Here is an 18,521-nt window from a genome sequence, read left to right as displayed (position 1 = left end):
TGTGCTTCAGAGGAAATGAATTCTGCAAGGACAAGTCACCTGGTGGTACGGTTCTAACCTGCTCTCTCCTGTATGCAGTTCTAAGCTACTCTACCTCATGCCTAAACACTCACAGCTCAGGACAGCTACAGCTCCCACTCAGAATGTACTGGTAGAACCCAGGGACCTTTAACCACTTTATGTACGTATGTATGTATGTATGTATGTATGTATGCATGTATGTTTATTTCTTTCTTTTGAGAGACAGAGAGAGAGCACACAAGCAGGGGAGAAGCAAAGAGGGAAGCAGCAAGGGAATCCCAAGCAGGATCCGCAGTGTTAGCACAGAGCCTGACGCAGGACTCGATCCCACAGACTGTGAGGTCATGACCCGAGCCGAAATCCAGAGTCGGACACTCCACTGATTGAGACTCCCAGGCACCCTCCCTTTAACCATTTCAAAACTATAACCTTGGGGTGTTTTTTTTTTTTCCTTTTATGTGTATATGGTGTCAGGAGGCATGACTTCTAATCAAAGATGACAAATCTGGTGAAATGACCACCCTTAATACTTTCCAGTATTCTATAAGCACACATGGCACGCATCCTTTCCACTAAACAGGAAAGTTACCGTTGTGCTGTCTGCCATAGCCAAAGTCACTTGTTTCTTACCCAGCACTGTGTCTTGTGATTCAGGCTCACCGATCCAGGCTGATGGGACAAACCCACGGAACAAGATGGCCGCAGCAAGTCTGGCTCCCAAGTCAGGGCCGTGCCCGCTGGAGTCCCGTGGCTTCTCTGTCCTTACGTGAGTGATAATCTGCTAAGAGGGAAGGCAAGTCATGTTATTTTGAGAGGCCATTTCCTGTTCTCCTCTAGAAATAAGACATTTTTTAAGGAGAACAGAGAGAATACCAGAATCACAGATTACCAGGGCTGGAAGAAATCAATGCAATAGCCTTCTCTAACGCTTTCATTTTGTAGCTGGGGAAACTGAGGCTCAGAGAAAACAGTGTCATTCAAGGATTCAGCAACTTGGAGAATTCAGATTAGAACATGTGTCTGACTCTCTCAGAATTTTTTTAAAGAGCAGTTTCATGGTCCAGCTGACTTCTCCATTGACCCTGAATGGGAAGGGTTTGTTTTTTTTTGTTTGTTTGTTTTGTTTTGTTTTGTTTTTATTTAATTTTTTAAACGATATTCAAAAAGGGAGGTGGGACTTTTTCCAGATCGCTGTTTTTGTAGTTTTGCCCCTGGGAGCTAAATTAGTGAAACAGTCTACCTCAGGCATGTGGTTGGGATTGTTCTGTTTCCCATTAGAAAAATATTGTTATGGAATAGAAGCATCAGGAGCACGTAGTGGGTGGGCTTTGTTTTTCAGTGATTTGTGCCCAGTCAGTAGGTCTCTCTGTCTCTCTGTCTTTCTCTCTCTCTCCATGTTTCAGGAAAACACAGTAACAGATACAGTCCCTCCTCCCATGGGTGTCATTTATTATGTGGCCTTTCTGGCTACTTTGGATTTGAACCGCCCCTCCTGTTTGCAGAAAACCAAAACCCAACAAGCGATCTCACGTTTATTAAGTAAATAATATCTACCAGGCATACCAAGTGAATCTTACAGTACATTTTCCTGATTTGTCCTCAAAAATTCCCCACAAGGTACCCTGAAGTCCATTTTCTCAAGAGGTGAGAGAACCGAGTTTCAGAGAACTACGATGATCCGTAGAGTCATAATGGGAAAAGGGCACAGAACCAGAAATAAATGCATGTCTAACTCCCACATCTATGTTTTGCCCATCTACTGTAGACTTCAGTTATTAGGCCAAAACACTAGGACTTGTCTTACTTATTTTTCCAGTGTTTTAGCTTGAATGCGGGAGAAAGTTCTTTGGAAACTATAAATTGTTGTAAGGACATGAAAGATTATTCTTGTTAGATTCTCTTTCAGCCGGGAGGCTCCAAGGCCCCGCTTCCTGCTGTGCTCCCAGCAGAGGCTCCTGTGTCCCAGAGAAGCTGCGCCTGGGCCCTGGCACTGAGAGGGCCCATCAGGAAATCATGATTATCTACGCTTGGCGCTTTGTTCCTGTTCTCAGACAACAAGGGACAAGGCTGGAGAGCCGGGCTAGGGGGGTGGAGAAAGAGGAAGAAAAAAACAGGAAGTGAAGGGGGGGGGAGGAGGAAGGAAGGAAACGATAGGGAAAACACAGCAACTTTGAAAAGTCCTTGGCCTGATGAGAAAGTGATTTCTGAACTGACATCATGTGGGGATGGCTCTGCATTTTGGGAAAGCAGGTCACGGAGGGAGAGGAGGAAGGAGGTTTGTTTCCTCTGGATTTGGGGTTGTGTTCGTCAATTCCCACCACAGAGCACAGCCTGAGGAAAAGGGTGCCCTGACACAGGGGCTGTTTTCTATGTGCTTGGGTGTAGACGATGAAGAATGTGAATTTCTGAAGAAGGATCCTGGGGTAAGACCGTGCCTCTCACCTCTTGGCTGTGGCTGAGAGGCCAGATGTGCCACAAAAGGACCTGGAAACAAGAGGGAAGGTGTTGAAGTGATTCAGTATTGGAGAAGCCATCCCTCCCCACCACCTTCTTTGTCAAACACCCTGGGAATTATAATACGTTTTCAGTGTATATGATAGAGACTTCATTCTCCCACTGGGGCCCAGCAAGAATCCCACTTCCTTCCACCAGAAAACTAAGAGGGTCAGGCCAGTAGAATGCTGAGCCTCTCGCAGACTATGACTCTCAGGTACTTCTGGAATGTTCTCCCACCCATGTTGACCTCTCTACTCATTTATAGACGCTCGCAAGAGTACCCCAACTCCCAGCGTGCATCTCTAAGGATACAGTCAGCTGGTTAAGTTGCACGAGAACACAAATAACCCTAATCATAACCCGATCATACATCAAAGCTAATACTGTTAACTCTTTCCAGTCTTTTGATGGGGACAAGGAGGGGGCAGGGAATGCGGAGCTGCCTGACAGGCAGGTCCAGTCACACCCACGCTAGCAGTTCCCAAGCTCACTGTGCGCTGGAGAAGCTAACAAAAAGTACAATTCTGGCCTGGCGTAGCGGCCAAAGCTTCTGGAGAGTTTTCATGTCACCAACCTGGCTCTGTCCATGGACCAGCATTTGGGTAACTTGTGACCCTAATCCAGCCCTCAGCATGCCCCAACTCCTTCCATCTTATTGATTTGGTCACAGAGGCCCTACCAGGGAGGAGGGGCTCACTCTGAGGATCTGCCCTTGATTCTGTAAATGATCCCCCCAGGATCTGCCCTTGATTCTGTAAGTGATTCCCCCCACCATCCAAACAAACACAGGACAACACAAAGTAAGCATATCCTTGAGAGGAGGCCAAGCTTTTTGAAGCGACGGCTGGTAGTTTCCTGACTGAGTCACCCATGGGCCACATGTCCATCAGAGAGAACAGAGGTCAAGCAGGGAAGGACACTGACAACTCCCATCTCAGGTCCCCATGAGCACAGCCTCACACAGCAGACACCAACACCGATTTGCTCCTCTTGTCAGCAGCATGGACTGTGGCCACAGCTGTTGCCACAAACCCTCTGCTCCATCCGAGACCAGTGGGAGTCCTCGCTTCTGTAGCACGTGGCAGCCAGGAGAACACTTCTCAAAATCTCATGTTTGGTCATTTTCAGAGAGGTACAGAGCAGAGGGGATAATGACCGCCATTTTGAAAAGGAGAAGCTGCAATCCAGAGACATGAAATGGCTTATCCAGGGTCATACAGCAGAAGCAGGACTACAACAGGGATCTCTTGCCCTCCAGTCCAGTGACCTGTCACATTGTCACTGTATCATGTGCCCTTGCCCCATTCAGTGGAGGGACTCAGAGCTTAGAACAGCTGCATGTCTTCCACTTTAGAATGTCTCTGGAAGTAGAAGGACAGGGCAGGGACAAACCAAAGAGAAGGCAGATGGATAGGGAGAAGACCAAGCATGGAGGACCTGTTCCCACCATCCAGTCTGAGCAGGTGAGGACTCACTCTAAAGCCCCCGGTGCGAGCATGGTCCATCAGAGTCCCAGCCTAGACTCGGAGTCAACAGACCTTGCTGCAGCCTCCTTCCTACCAAGAGCACCAGCCAACATGAAGAAATATGAACGGGCAGGTTTTTAGATAATGAAAATAGTTCCCCTTCTGCAAGTACCTACTGTACGTACATCAGGCGTTGTTAAGCACGGTACCTCTGGTAACTCCTGAAACCTCCCAGCAACCACACTAGGTAGGCATTATTCTTGCCCCTTTTTCATAGACAAGGACACTGACGTGGTCATCCAAGGGACTCAGCTTTTGAGCGGTAGGTAGAGCCAAGATTTCCATTCAGGCAATCCGGATGGAATTTCCGCTTTCAACCACTACCGTGATCCTCCCTAATAGGGCAGTCACGTCAAAAGAAAAAGGAAAAAAAAACAAAAAAGAAAAAAAAAACTAGGAAAGAAAAGGGAGGCTTACAGGAAGGCAAATTAGTGGAAAGAGACAGGGAATAAAGCAAGGACACCGGGAACAGATGACACTTACATTCAAAAGGCAGAGGAAGGGAAGAAACTCCCCAGCCAGGGAACATTGAGAGGCACCTCGCCGGCCCAGCCAGAAATCTGGACCCTTCCCACACTCGGGCGGCAGCCCCCGAGTCAGCTGGCACCAGTAAATGACATTCTGGCCTTGGTGTTTACACAGTACTGCTCATGGGAGGAGGAAGTAGGCTGGGCCGAGGAGGGCCAGCAACGGGAGAGTCCTCAGGGCGGGTAGAGGGATGATGTCTTGGGAACCTATTTTCCATGTCACCCAGAGGGACAGATCCATTGGGCAGGTGGGCAAGTGAGACTCTGCCGAAAATCCTCACCTTAAACGGTGCACACGCTCCCAGCAACCCTAGGTGTTGAGGATACTACCTGCTTTCAGCCTCACAACGACCTGGGGAGCAGGGCAGGACAGGGATCATCCTTTACCATGTCACAGATGGAAAGACTAAGGCCAAAATAATACTAGTCATAAAATCATAAAATCATCATCATCATAATAAAAATAACAGCGGCAATGCCATTTGTTGGCAGCTTATCACGTGTCAAGAAATAAGCGAGATCTGGGGCCCCTGGATGGCGCAGTCGGTTAAGCGTCCGACTTCAGCCAGGTCACGATCTCGCGGTCCGTGAGTTCGAGCCCCGCGTCAGGCTCTGGGCTGATGGCTCGGAGCCTGGAGCCTGTTTCTGATTCTGTGTCTCCCTCTCTCTCTGCCCCTCCCCCGTTCATGCTCTGTCTCTCTCTGTCCCAAAAATAAATAAACGTTGAAAAAAAAAATTAAAAAAAAAAAAAAAGAAATAAGCGAGATGCTTGACATGGGTGATTTCATAACAGCACCAACTGCTGAGGTCTGTATGATTATTCCCAATTTACAGTCGAGATAAGCTAAGTAATTTCCTCAAGGTCAAAAAACTAGTAAGCTACGAAGAAGGATCTAAGCTCCTATCTACTTGACATTTTGGCCCACGATCTCACCTCTCAGCAGCACGTGCTATGAGACGGTGATGTGACTTAGCCACAGCTGTAGAACAATGCTACCCCTACAGCCAACTTCTGAGAGGTTGAAGCACACAGGTATAGGCTTTTACCTAAACACATTATCTACTCTGCAACTATACTAAGTGCACATACAAAGTGACACACGATTAGGGTGACCATGCGATTTATCAGCCAAACCTGGATACTTCTAAGAGCGAAAGGGGGCATATTAATAACGCCCAGGGGACGACAGGCATAAAGCGGAATTGTCCCAGGCACACAAGACATATGGCCAACCCTAATATAATCCACAGCCCCATGGGGCTGGTTATTCTTACGCTTAGTTGTGTTGGACTCTCCTGGATGACCCCCTGCTTTCCAAGCCATGCAAATGCCCCTCTGCGACCATTCACTCTCCTTTGCTCAGCAGAAGGCCTTCTAAGTCTATTGGGCTCGTAGACCTTACATATAAAACAGGCTGACGTAACTTGATTAGGAAGCCGTCGTGCTATGATTCAAGAAGCAAGGAGGGACTAGTTTCAGCAGTATCTTTTAAAAGGACTGCTGGGTTCCTTGTGCCCTCACACCCAGAACCTGAACGTGAAGCTATTCGGATAACCAGCCAGTCCCCCAAACGTGAGGGCTCAGTGGCTCTTTGCGGCAGCCTACGGCAGCCGGACAGGCGACTGGCATGTGAGCAGCTGTCCAGCCCCACAGGAGAAATCAAGTGCACCGACAGCCACAAGACCCGCTTCCTCAGGGTCAGCAAGCACAGACCCGGCCTGGAGAGTGCAGAGCTGGGATCTGGGGGCGGGGTGTCTGGTCTGGTGGAGGGGGGAAGGACGCAGCACTCATAGCCTGCTTCTATTTTATTCCTTCCCCCAAGAACTGCCTGCTTAAGAACCAGGCCAAGAGGAAAAAGAATCTGCCATTGTTTTGAAACCAGGAAATCAGACTTGAATCAGACTCATACATCAACACAGGTAAAGTGAAATGTTAATGCAGGGCAATGAGCCTCAGTTGGTTCTCTGAAGAGATGTTGTGGCATTCGTTTAATCAAGGAACATCACAGCACCGGTAGGCCAGCGACTTCTGACAGCTCTAGAGAAGCTTGCTGGCCTGAAGAGGCTTAGCGACGCCCGAAGAGGCTCGGGGAGGCATTGGCCTCATCCCACTGGAACACAAAGGGCAACGCCTGCCATCTGCTTTGGTAGGAGCTTCTGCGAGTGATGAGATTTGATAAATACGTGAGACCCTTCTTTCTTTTATAAAAAAAATTTTTTAATGGTTCTTTATTTTTGAGAGAGAGAGAGAGAGAGAGAGAGAGAGAGAGAGAGAGCGCGCGCATGAGTGGGGAGGGGCAGAGAGAGAGGGAGACACAGAATCCAAAGCAGGTTCCAGGCTCTGAGCTGTCAGCACAGAGCACGGGGCTTGAACTGGCACACCGCCAGATCATGACCTGAGCCGAAGTTTGTCGCCTAACCAACTGAGCCACCCAGGCGCCCCAAGACCCTTCTTTCTAAATTAGGTCATATTTATAGGTGGTAGGGGTGAGGGCACGGACTTTTTGGGGGGCCACCAATAAACCCACTACTGCTATTGGTATTATCATTACTACTCCTAATATGATTATTCATGTGATTCAGGGGGTCCCTGAGTTCTAGAGAACGGGATAGACTTATCCAATGCCACCCTGCTGGTAGGCAGAAAAGCCATGACTAGACACAGCTCTCCCGACTGATTCTGGTTTCTTCCGTCTTGGCATGTAGCTTCTTATGCTGGGAACCCAACCCGAGAGCAGCCCAGAGGCCAGATGGTGACTGTCCAGGGTGCCAGGGTTCGGGCAACCCTAGACCGACCATCAGAGGTCAACCAGTGGGTGATGGCAGTGGGATAAACGCAAGTCACTCTTTTGCACTGTGCACTGACTATGTGCCGGGTGCTGTGCTGCACATCACGTGGCCCTCGTATCAATCTTACTGCACACGGCTGTGCCCCCCCTTAACCTCATCATGCGCATAAGGGTTGGGAGAGCAGCTCCGAGAGAGGCCGAGCGAGCAGCCAAGGTTGATGATGGGCGGGGGGTGGAGCACACCTCTGAACCCAAGTTCAATCTCTAACGTTCACAGCTGCCAGATCTGACGCTGTGCGCGAGGGCCATTGCCAGCGGCAGGCGGTAACAGAACCCGGACAAGAGCCCAGGTCTCTACTCCCGAGCTCATACCTGTTCCATTGCCCAGGGTCGTGGCTTCCCCATCTGTCCTCTTGGTCACACCCAGACAGCAAAAAGGTCACTCCGCCACGAGGATGGCAGAAGGAGACCACTTTCTCTGGCCGGAACCCGTCGGAAAACTCTGCCCAGTCTTTCCAGAAGTTCAAATCTCACTCTCTGAACACAACTGCCACCATGGATTGCTGCTCTCCGAGAAGGTATTTCACAGGGTTGGTCACGCCAACCAGAGGTCCTCCTCTGGGGTGGGGGTGGGGGGCAGGAGACACTTTTGAAACTGAATGCGACCAGCGGCGCCTGGGTGGCTCAGTCGGTTAAGCATCTGACTCTTGATCTCAGCTCAGATCATGATCTCAGGGTTCACGGGATCAAGCCTCATGTCGGGCTCTGCGCACACAGTGTGCAGCCGGCTTGGGATTCTCTCTCTCCCTCTCTCTGCCCCTCTGCCTCCCTCACAATAAATAAACTTAAAAAAAAAAAAACTGAATGTGACCAGGCCCCTCTTCCTGACACCCCTGAGTGTCCTAGACAACAGGGGCATCTTCATGTTTTCTCCTCCCTTTCCAGGCTGCACCTATAGGAATGTCACCCTTCCAGAAGAAAAGGGGCACAACTTAACAGGTTTGAGGCGTCAGCAGCTGACAGCTGACTTGTCTCCATCAGGCAGGCAGCAGTAAGACAGACACAAACAGTCCAGACTACAGAGGCTGTCCTTAACCGACACTGCTGACGCAAGGCGGGAGGATGCCTTGATGCAGCAGGAACGCTATGTAGGGGCGCAAGGAAAACCAGGTCTGCTCCCAACCTGGCCTTGGCTGGGCTGTGTGACCTTAACTTGGTCTGATCTTGAGGTAGAAAGTCTATTAAATGCAGATCTTCCAGCAACGTACACCAGCAGCCTCTCTGGGCCACTTTGAAGATCAAATGAGCTTTCTCTTCTGAAGTATGAAAGCTACTTGTGTTCACGTTTTCTTTCTGCCACGGGATGGGGAGCCCCTAAGAGGGGGGGCACGTCTTTCTTATCTTTACAGGGTAGTCACACCTACTGCAACCAGCCCAGCGTCCTGCACAAATGCCAAGGGCTGATGGTCGAATCTGTAAATTGTGGCTTCCTTGAAGGCCGTGGATGGCTCAGAGTGGCTGGGGAAGAAGGAAGGAGGTAGCAGAGACAGTAGGAAAAGAGGCTGGCATCAGGCTGTAATGGGCTTTACCTACATTGGCGCTTCCCGTGATGCCAGCAGTGAATCAGCACGTCAGATATTGTTGTGTCAGCAGGGAGATGGGGCTACGGAAAGAGCCTGGGGTCTTGAGTCCAACAGCTGTGAGCCGTAACTTCTTTGCATCTTGGCCCCCCTGTCTGTCCATCTCAGGGTTGTTAGGGCTACCCAACGTTAAATGTGACCAGTGTGGTACTCGGCCCCTACGTCAGCTTTAGCAAATACGACCGCTCCTGAATGAGGGGGCAAAGCTGACCTGGACTAGGAGAGTAAACGATTGCTATGGAAGTTCAACGCCAGGGCTGCCCAGGAGTAGGAAACTAAGAAATGGTGCCACGGCCAGACTGCACTGTGCACGATCCGAAAGCCAATCTGGCTGGAGTCATTGGCCGTCCAAATTCCTGACGACTGCGGCGGGCTCCAGCATACTGTGCAAACTCGTCCTCCCCAAGACACAAGAATGTCACACGGCCAACGCCAGCTGTGAACTCCCCACCAGCCCCTGGCCTACAACAACCAAAGGCACTTTTCAGGTGGCTTACGCTCGGTGTTTTCTAGCGAGAGCACCATTGCCGCGAGGCCGGAGGGAGGCAAAGCACTGTGGGTGGAGAAGCTGGTGTTCTGGGCTGCGGTCTCTGCTTTGACCCTGAATCTCTAAGACATCGGGCAAGCCACTCGCTGCCTTCTGTATAATGAAGAGGTGCTTGGGACTTGGGACTCCTGATGTCTAGAACAGCCCATCAAGGGAGCATTTCTGTAAAAAACCTAACCTAGGACATATACTGCCGTTTGAGAACGCAACTTTCTTACAAGGCCGACCTCTGCTAAAACGCCGTACAAACGGGACTCTAAATCCAACAGGGGTACGCTGAAGTCCAGAGGGTGTCTGCTTTCTGTCCTCACCCTACCAGCTCCCGAGGGTGCAACGCTAGGTGAGTCGTTTTCCCTTCTGAGCCTGTTAACTCACGTGAGCCTCAGAGGTGATGCTATCTAGCTCGTATCATTTCCCAGCCAAATCCATTTTCCTAACACGTCACGGGGAAACCCAGAACGCATTTAACTGGGACGCTGTGAGACTGGCCATCCTTCGCCTTGTGGACAGGGATGGACACACGTTCACGAAACTGGCATGCGAGAAAATGGGGCACTTCCTTCATTCTCAGTAAGGGGAGAGAGTCAGAGCCAACAGGGGGAGGAATGATTGAGATCGTACCTGCGGCAGCTGTGAGACGGCTCATCGCGAGGGACAACGGTCACCCTGGCCTAGGCAGACAAATACGGGGGACACGCTCCGACAATAGCACAGCTGCTCCCTTCCTGGGCCCCCTGATGTGAGGCAAGTCAGAAGCCACACATCAGCATTCAGTGCTGTATTCATCCTCAAGAGTCAGAGGCACTGTGCTTCCTCAACGGCAGGGGGCTGCAGGGGGTGAGTGTGTGCACCGGCTATTCAGGGCCCCAGGCACCCTACACCTCACCAAGGGTAAAAAGCAAGTGGCAGCTGCAGACAGGAAAAGGCCCGGGATAAGAGCTGCGCAGAAACGGACTGCATGAAAATGTGCGTTCCCTGTGAGGACCACCACCTTCGAACAGAAGCCACTTTCTTAATCCTAGGGTCCAAGTCGCTCCATCAAAGGGCCATTTACATAACCACCCTTTACAGAAATTCTCAGTTTAAGCCCAGTGTGATTTACTGCAGTGTTGCGGGTTTTTGCCCAGTTCTGCAGCCTAGACTTACACCTCCATACGCCTCCATCCTTCCAAGTCAGCAGCGGCCTCGCCTCCTCCGTGAAGTCTTCTCGGACACTCTTCTGACCTCTCCCATCTCCGAACTCTCACAGCATTTTCTGTCTGTGCCACTCAGCTAGTGCGCATGGGACGCCTCATCACTTTTTGACTGGGCTGCTGAACCACTCCCTAACTGGTTTCATCCTGCCTGGACTCTGGCCCTGTGCTCTGCAGAAAGAACGTTCTAAAGCACACACTTGATGATGTGTCTTCTCTTCAAGCGCTTTCCACCGCCTTCAGGATAAAATCCAAATGCCACATCATGCTCTCACCCCTCCCATGGGGATACGCACATTCCTGTCACCATGAAGTACTTCCCAGGGTTATGTAACTGGGCGGTACCAAAGTTGGGACAAGAACCCAGGTCTTCTGATAACCAGCTAAGGGTTCTTCCCACAGTCCCAGCTCAAGTTCAGGTCTAAGGCTGGACCAGAGAAAAGCATTTGGCACTGAACCATGGCCAAGATGAAAAAGCCAAGACCAGCTGAGTCCTTAGGCCTGAGGAGCTTGTACTAATTATGACGACCAGCCAATCCTTCAAGTAACCAAGTGGGTGAGTACACGCCTGAAGCTCAGACATAAGCTGGCTCTCCTTTCACAGGTGTGGAAACTGAGCCTTACGGACGTCAAAGTTCACACCTGGATTAAAACGCTAGCCAAGATCCTACTCCTTACTCTCCAGAATGGTATCTCCAATAGCCCTGTAGCCGTCACCACCTTGTGATCACTCACTATGTCTGATGTTGACCCACAGCACTTAGTTCCTGCTCAGGAGCAGACTGTGTCCAGAAGACCCTATTGCCGACCTCTGTAAGGTCTCTGCTCTCAGATCAGAGCGTCCTACTCCTGCAACTCCTCAGGTGGAACGACTGGGAAACAAAATGCTGATTTAACAGAAGGGGGAGAAAATTCCACTCTAACTGCCGTGTACTTATCCAAAGAGGCGATCAATGCCCTCACCAGATGAATGCCTCCCCGTGGCACCCTCCAGTATATCTGTTTATGGGGGAAGAGGAGGAGGGGTGGAAGAACAAGGTCCAGAAGAGAGCGAGGCTACCTAAACAGAAGTACACGTGGGCCCAGTGGTGTGGAGCCAGCCAGCACCTGCTGACCAGAACCAATCACACGTGTCTCTTCCCAACTTCACGTTCAATGATGTCTTTTGAGAAGGAACCAGCCACGGTGGGAGTACTTGCGCCATGAAATTGGCAACCTCTCCTAATCAGGTTTGTTCTGTTTTTGTTTTTCCCAGAGAACCAGTTACTAAACACTTGCAGGCACACCATTAAATGCATCCGTAAGAAAGACACTGGGTTGGGAAGACGGGAGATTTAAATTGTTAACTTCAGCTCTTTCCCTGACCTACTGTTGGATAGGCAAGTTTCTTCCGTTCCTGACCCTCAATTCCTTTAGTCATAAAGGGGGAGCAAAAATCCTTATGCGTAACTATATCAACTAAGACAACAGACATAAGGGTGTTTCGGTAAATGCAAAAGTCTGAGGACGTATTTGGCAATGTCGGTAGACATTTGTGGCTGTCACAGCTGGAGTGTGTGGGGTGCCACTGGCATCCAGGGTAGAGGCCAGGGATGCTCCAGAGAACCTGAGAGCCTCCCACACGAAAGACTTCCTTTGCCCAAACTGTCAGGGGCGCCCAGGTTGAAAAACCCAAACTAAAGATATGCCAACACAGTGGCCCATTCAAGTTCCATAAACACAACAGCATCCAGGAGAAAAATTAAGGGGACTTGGGTCAGTTCACAGGAACCCTAGACGGCAGATGGGTGCAGAGCATTGAGATGTAGGCGACAGGGAGAGAAGACAGGAAGAGGACACACTGCTGGACACAAAGTACGTGCCCATTAATGGCTTGTAGGAGGAAGAAATGGGTCTGAAACCATGGGGTGCTCTCTCGAGAAAGCCCACCCTCCAGTGCTCTCAGAAACACACCCCTCCCAAGGTGGACACCAGAAGGAAGAAAGTGACCAGCACAATTTCATCTCCTCTGGGAGGGAAATGGTGTCGAGTGCCAGCCCTGGAGACTCAGGTTAGACAAATCATCACCAGTCTGGCGATCAGAGCAGCAGTGGTCAGAAGAGCAACTTTATTTAAGTCACTTTCTAATAGGAGTTGAAACATCTTGAAAGGTGAGGTTTTCAACCCTCCTCTGGGGAAGCCATTGTTAAAAACACACAGCAGGCAGCCTTGCTTTCGACACATTCAGAAACCACTTTTTTAAGACAATCCTTTTATCCCTTGTACCACATGGGACTGAAAATGCATTTAGCACAAGCCGCCCGAAGCGGAAACCGTGTTGGGTAAGAAATAATCCAGGCGTCGCGGCAACCGTGGGGAGCCAAAAGCGAATCAGAGCAGGCGGGCACAGCTCAGACACTCACAGGGAAAAAAACGATGATGTGTGGTGTCAACGGTCCAAAGGCCTCTGGGGCCTGGAGTCAGCGGGGCTGTGGGGTAAGGATTAGCCACAGCCTCTCTTGGAAGTCCCCCTCGAGACTCCCAACTTGCTGTCCCTGCACTGGGAGAAACGGCGGATTTCTCAAGGAGTAGATGACAGGACAGAGGACCTCCCTCCATGTCTCCCTGAAGATCTGAATCTGACCATAAACCATCTGACTCACAAAGCCCTTTAATTAAAAGCCCAAGGGTTCAGAGATAATTCTAGATGTGGCAGGACCCAGTGGCTTCTCAGGCACGAGAGCTGCGAGCAGAATAATGAGGGTAATTTGGCCCTTCCTGGTCCGTGAATGACAACTCACTCAACCATAAATTAGACTCCCAGAATGCCAGAGCTGGAAGCCACCTGGGCAACTGTCTGCCCTCCCCCTGCACCCCCTGCACGAGGAGCTGGTGGCCCAGGGGAGGTGGCGGCCTGCCCCAGGCCTGCTGTTGAGTTTCTTACTGACTCTCAGTCAAATGCAGCTTTTTGAGCGCCCAGAAAACGCTTTTGTTCAGGTCTCTATGCTAGACTCCAAGGCTACTTGGAGCTCAGGAACAAGCTGGTTACAATCCAGGCAGAATTCATAGGATGGGAGTAGAGCAGCTTCAGGGAAAGAAATTTCAAAACCACTTACTGAGAACCAACTCTGCCCTTGGCTGAGCATGGCCTTTTCCACTCCTCGCCTCTCACTCATTTCTCACATCCACACCCTGGCAACATGGGTCTCATTATGCCCATAATGGAGATAAGGGAACCCAGGCTAAGAGAAATAAGGAAATGCACCAAAGGCCAAAGAGCTAGTGATTTTTTTTTATTCTGATGTTTGTGCCTTGAACAAATTATCTTTTTTTTTAATTTAAAGTCGTAATATCTAAAGCAAAAATATGACGACTTACTTCTTCCGTAATGGTAAAATCATTTTGATGTATGTATTTTTTTTTGAGAGAGAGAGAGAGAGCATTTGTGCAAGTGGGGAAGAGGGGGAGAGAGACAGAGACGAGAGAGAGAAAGAGAGAGGCAGAGAGAGAATCTTAAGGAGGACCCATGCTTAGCACAGAGCCCGATGCAGGACTCGATCCCACAACCCTAGGATTATGACCTGAGCTGAAACCAGAGGCAGATGCTCAAGCTCTGAGCCACCCAGGCACCCTCCATTTTGCTATATTTTTAATAATCTGATTTATTGGATTGGAAGCCGGACTTTTTTCATACTACTGATGCTCAATTTTATGAATATCCTTTAGGTACCAAATACTTTACAAAACAATCTTTGTTATTAACAGATAGCCTCAAACAACATCTCTCCCTCATTTTACTGAGACAGACACAAAGGCTCAGAGCATTTAGGTCAACTTCCTGAGATCACGCGGATCACCCGTTAGTGGCAGAAATGGGATTCTCATGCAGGTCTGCCTGAACCCTGTGTTCCTTGTATCCTAACGGCCTGCTTCTACCCTAGTGACTTTGTTGACTCAGTGCTAAGTCAGACACCAGAAATGCTGGAGACCAACCTTGTAAAGTGTGTTAGCTGGGCATAGCACCAAAGGCCTGGGTCAGTGGAGGTAATAAATGAGGCAGCAGTGGTGACCTCACCTTGGGGTCTGAAAGCAGCCACGCACCTGAATGGTACACAGGACAATCACCAAACCCTGCCTGGGAGGCTGACTCCCTGTTTAGGGTTCATCCAGAGGGACCGTAATAGGGAGGAAGGATCCCACCAAGGCCCGCCCTGCAGCCTACTGGGGCCTTCCCGTATCTCTTCCACTCTGGGGGTGAAGCTTCTGAGAACAAAAGTGTGGTGCCTCACTCACATTTGCCAGGAGCTCCCGAGCTACCAGAAAAGATAAATACATGAAAGAACAATTAAGAATATAGTGTGGCAGGGGCACCTGGGCTCAGTCGGTTAAGTGTCCGACTCTCGATTTTGGCTCAGGTCATGATCGCTCATGGTTTGTGAGTTTGAGCCTCGCATCGGGCTTTGCGCTGACAGTTCGAAGTCTGCTTGGGATTCTCTGTCTCCCTCTCTCTCTGCCCCCATTGGTGCGCTCTCTCTCTCTCCCTCACTTAAAAATAAATAAACATTAAAAAAAAGTTAAAAATACAGTATGGCAACTGCCACAATGGGGAGCATGGGCTGATATGGGAGTGCCAGTAATGGGTGCCTAACCCACACGGTGGGAATCTGGGGGATAAATTAAGGCTTCATAGAAGGGCCTGAACGGAGCCTGGATCCATGCAGGTCTTAGTCACGGAAATGAGGAGCGTGAGAAGGACAGCGAGGAGGGTGCTTGGGCACACGTTCACGATGAGGCAATACATATGGACGGAGATGATGGAGCTTGTGAAGTAAGGAACGCCATGTGGTTACGTATGGTTGGGATGTAAGAACACGACATAGTGCAGCGGGAAGGAAGCCCGGACGGAAACTTGAGGCAGGGGCTGAGCTGGAGGACAGAGGGCCCGCGAAGCCTCATAAAGGAATCTACCCTCCAAATGGGAGCCGATCATAGGGTTCACTTTTTATTATTCGGCAGAGGCAGAGTAATAACCATCGGGTTTGTATTTTATATCATATACATGTGTGTTGAGATGCATGTATATTTCATGGCTCCAGTGACACAGACTCTACTCAATTACATCTCCACTCTAGCTCTCGATTTCACCTTCCAAGATGCTGAAAACATGGTATGCCCACCATATCCCAAAATACAATAAGGACTAAGGGAGATAGTTAATAAAAGGATTATTAAAGATTAAAAAACGATGAGAAGTCTGTGTAAAGAATTGTACCTGGCTTCTCTCACTACAGGAGAGCTCAGCACAGTAAAATGTCCACCCAGAAGAATGGACTGGGAGGGAGATTATGGGCTCCAGGGCAGAGAAGACCATTTCTGCAGCCACAGGAGTTCTTATCTGGACACCTCAGCCAGTACTGTGCCTGGGGGTGCATCGTGTTCTCGGTGACTATATTCCGGGCTAACGTTCTCCTCCCTTTAAGGGCTGTAAGGAGGCTAGAGAGCAAACACCAAGCACCCGCCTTTCCTATTTACCCAGTTAATGTCTCCAATTTCAGATAGAGTTATGTTCATAAAGCCCTCCTTGAACATTAGAAGATACACAGATGGGTAAAGCATATCAGATAGGCAGACGTCGGCAAGGTCTTTGTCATAAAGGGCGGATGCAGAAATGCCCAGTTCACGTCCTCGCTCATGCAGCCCTGGCTCTGTGGGTGTCTGACTCCTGCCGAAATCAGGCAGAACAAAGCCAGAGCAAGCTGCCCGCTTAAGCACCTGGAGTGCAGGATCGGTGTTGGGGGGACAAAAGCTTCCTTCCAAGGGGAAACAAAGCAGTTTCCAATCATTGCACAATTACCTTTATTAGCATAACGTCTCCTCATGCGTTTCGTAAAATACTTTCCTTTTCCGTCTCAGGAAGAAGGCAGAGACAGAAATTGCTGCCACTGAGGGGGAAAAAAAAACGTCTGTAAAATTTAAACCATGGGGCATTTGTTCAAGACTCCTGGGTAATGATGTCTCTTGATATATAATTCATGATAGCCTTAAAGCTTGGCCTACTTCTGACACCGAGATCATATATTTTGGAGAAGTCAGGGAGGGGGAGGAAGAAAATCACTTTTAAATGGTTCTGCTATACTTTGCCTTTTGAGTAAAGCCAGACAATATTTTGGACCATTCTTTTCTACCATAAGGGCTTCCCTTTAAAGCTTTAATTTTTTTTTTCCTCTTGTAAATTGAAGAAGCAGCATATCATCTGTAACATTCTGTAACACTAGATAAAAGATGAGTCTGAATCCATCTGTTAGCACATACAGGCTGGAAACTGTGTGAAAGCTCGCTTTCTCTCTCTCTCTCTCTCTCTCTCCCTCTCCCTCTCTCTTTCTCTCTCTCCCCACCGCTTGCAGAAAGGGGGAAAAATCCACACTTTTAAAAAATTTATCATCAGCAATCCTACCCAATGCCGACCAGATAGCAGCACTTTTATCCTTTTATGGGCAGATTCAGGAGGAAGCCAGGCTTGCCACAAAGGCTCTTCCCCCTACGCTGCCACATGAATCGGGATGCTGGGGCTGGCTGCGGGCCAGCCCCTTCCCCCACAGCCTGGGGTTCCAACCTCCCCGAAATCAGCGATGTCCCCCCGGGTGCCATTACCTGCCCTGTCTGAGCCCACTCGACCTGATGCTGGGAGAATCACAGAACAGCGGGAGACTTTCTGTCCTCCGGTAGTAGGGAAAATGAGCAGGCAGGCTGCCTGGGCCCCATCTGGGTCACTTGGCATTTCCTACGACACTGCAGGTCGGGGTGACACCGTGTATTGCCCTCTCTGGGCTCTGAGAACTGCTTTGCCCGACAATGTGGGAAACGCCGTGTACCACTGATCAGACCAGACGCGGCAGAAGATCAGAGACGGAAGGCCGGAGGTGGCCTGGATGGGCGCTTGCCAGCACTCATGTCTCAGCTCCCAAATCACCTCCTCCCAATCCCTTCTTCTCCTCCCATTCCAGAGTCCTGGAATGCAGAGTTCCTTTGTTTCTTAAACGCAGAACCGCGTTAATCACAGAGTTCCAAGCTCCATGCCATTAATGAGGTAAAGCTCAAGCACTCACGGTTCAGACGAGGATGGGGGTGGAGGTGACAAGTACAAGCGACCAGGGACTGCCTAGGCCACTGCCCTTCAGAAGGCTCATGTGTATTTTCTTTCTAAGTTTATTTTTTTGAGAGAGACCTAGAGAGCAGGGGAGGGGCAGCGAGAGGGGAAGGGAGAATCCCAAGCAGGCTATGCGTTGTCTCCGTGGGACCTGAACTCACAAACCATGAGATCATGACCTGAGACGAAGTCAGGAGTCGGAGGCTTAACCGACGGAGCCACCCACGCTCCCCCAAAGGCCCATGTGGTTTTTAGGGAAGGCCTAGAGCCACAGCTACACGCCGTGCACCCCGCACTCTTCAGTGCCATGTCCTGCGGGTTCTTCCTCTGCTAAGGCTCACAGCACCCCTACCCCCACCTCCCACCGCCAGTGCCCTAATTTAGATCCTTCTTATCTTTCTTCTGGACAGTTTTGCACACGCAGCCAGATGACTCTTCCTGAAGCAGCACGGCTATTGCGTCATTCCATGGTTCAAAAGCCTTTAATGATTTCCCCACTGACAAAGAGATACAGCCCAGCCTCTAATTTCTAAGACTCTCTTCACAGGTCCTGGCCAGAATGCTAGCCCTCATCTCCCACTTCTCTCTCTCCTTCCCACACCCTGCCCTGCAGCTCCGTGCCCCCACTCCTGCTGCCTCCCTGCACACCCTTCTCC

At 50.0% G+C, this 18,521-nt stretch overlaps 1 protein-coding gene across 7 annotated transcripts in view; it reads right to left on the bottom strand.

Moving 5' to 3' along the window:
• CYRIA (CYFIP related Rac1 interactor A) overlaps nucleotides 1-18,521 on the bottom strand; it is a 106,810-nt gene that overhangs the window by 62,194 nt on the left and 26,095 nt on the right. For 2 of the 7 annotated variants that reach the window (XM_053201210.1, XM_053201212.1), the window contains 2 exons: nucleotides 2,464-2,505; nucleotides 652-799 (listed from right to left, as the gene is read on the bottom strand). The exons of 1 other annotated variant lie outside the window; for it this stretch is intronic. The gene's annotated coding sequence lies outside the window, so the exon portion shown is untranslated. Of the gene's footprint in view, nucleotides 1-651; nucleotides 803-2,463; nucleotides 2,506-10,692; nucleotides 14,106-18,521 lie in introns of those variants that run through there. 4 more of the 7 variants (XM_053201211.1, XM_027077941.2, XM_053201214.1 and 1 more) reach the window with 4 other exon arrangements.

The sequence above is a fragment of the Acinonyx jubatus genome, chromosome A3, assembly GCF_027475565.1.
Source record: "Acinonyx jubatus isolate Ajub_Pintada_27869175 chromosome A3, VMU_Ajub_asm_v1.0, whole genome shotgun sequence".
In the NCBI taxonomy this organism is placed as follows: domain Eukaryota; kingdom Metazoa; phylum Chordata; class Mammalia; order Carnivora; family Felidae; genus Acinonyx; species Acinonyx jubatus.
This window is presented reverse-complemented; position numbering and strand designations above follow the sequence as displayed.